The sequence below is a fragment of the Ciona intestinalis genome, unplaced genomic scaffold (genome assembly GCF_000224145.3).
Source record: "Ciona intestinalis unplaced genomic scaffold, KH HT000557.1, whole genome shotgun sequence".
NCBI lineage: Eukaryota > Metazoa > Chordata > Ascidiacea > Phlebobranchia > Cionidae > Ciona > Ciona intestinalis.
In genome coordinates, this window is record NW_004190878.1 from 6,854 (window position 1) to 7,888 (window position 1,035).

Here is a 1,035-nt window from a genome sequence, read left to right on the forward strand (position 1 = left end):
ACTATGACGTCATCATTAACCCTTTATCCATGATATGACGTCATCATTAATAACTCTTAATTTTCTTATAATTAAAATACGGCCAAAACTCATCAAACTATTAAATAATTATTAGTAGTAATAAACTAAAGTTACCTGCATTCGTAATGTTTACTTTCCGTGTGATACGAAACGGAACTGCCCTGGATAACTTTAACGCTGCTATGATGTCATAATGCCTATAGTTACCGGCGGTGCCTTTGATCAGAGGATACTGGTTTATGATGGAATACGAATAAACTTGTTTACGGAACCTTGTTCTTGAACAAGAAAATGTCTGATTTGTTTGCATAGATATATGTGGTGGCAGTTTACTTGTTACCTTGATCGCATTCCGACGTCTTTATTCCTGCCGCCGAGTAATTAACGATTTTAGGTTTATTATGCTGTGTTATATCTTTATTATATGTTTGTAGATATCCATCGTTTTAGTTCGTTAAACCCAAAAATAAATTACTTTATCACAATATATAAACAATGTTATAGTCGCGTAGGAATTATATATAGTTGCATTTTAACTTGCATATAGAAACCTTGTACAACAGTATTTAAAGGACAAGCTCTCTTAAATTTCGAATTTGTTTATCAGGTTGATAACACGCCACCTGGGATGTTTTTCTCGGCTATCGACTAAACTATCACCGCGCCGAAGGTACAGTTTGGTTATATAGTAGGGTGGGGAAAGATGGGATACTTATTCGTCCCATTTGGTAGTAAAAAAAACATTCAAAGATATATAAAACCGTATCCTCACGACTCGCATAGCCCGTTGTTAAATGTTTAAAACACGATCAGGATATTTGCACATTATGTGNTAAAGGTGTCCCATCTTCCCCCACAGTACCATAGATTTCCACAGTATAGTCTGACCGACGTTGAGTCTGACTGTCGTGACGATGCGTGACGACAACGTGACCAAAGAATGTTTTAAAAGCAAGCGGACGACTCGTGCAGTTTACATTATTTGAATTACAGTGCTAACAAGTTGTGTCAGTA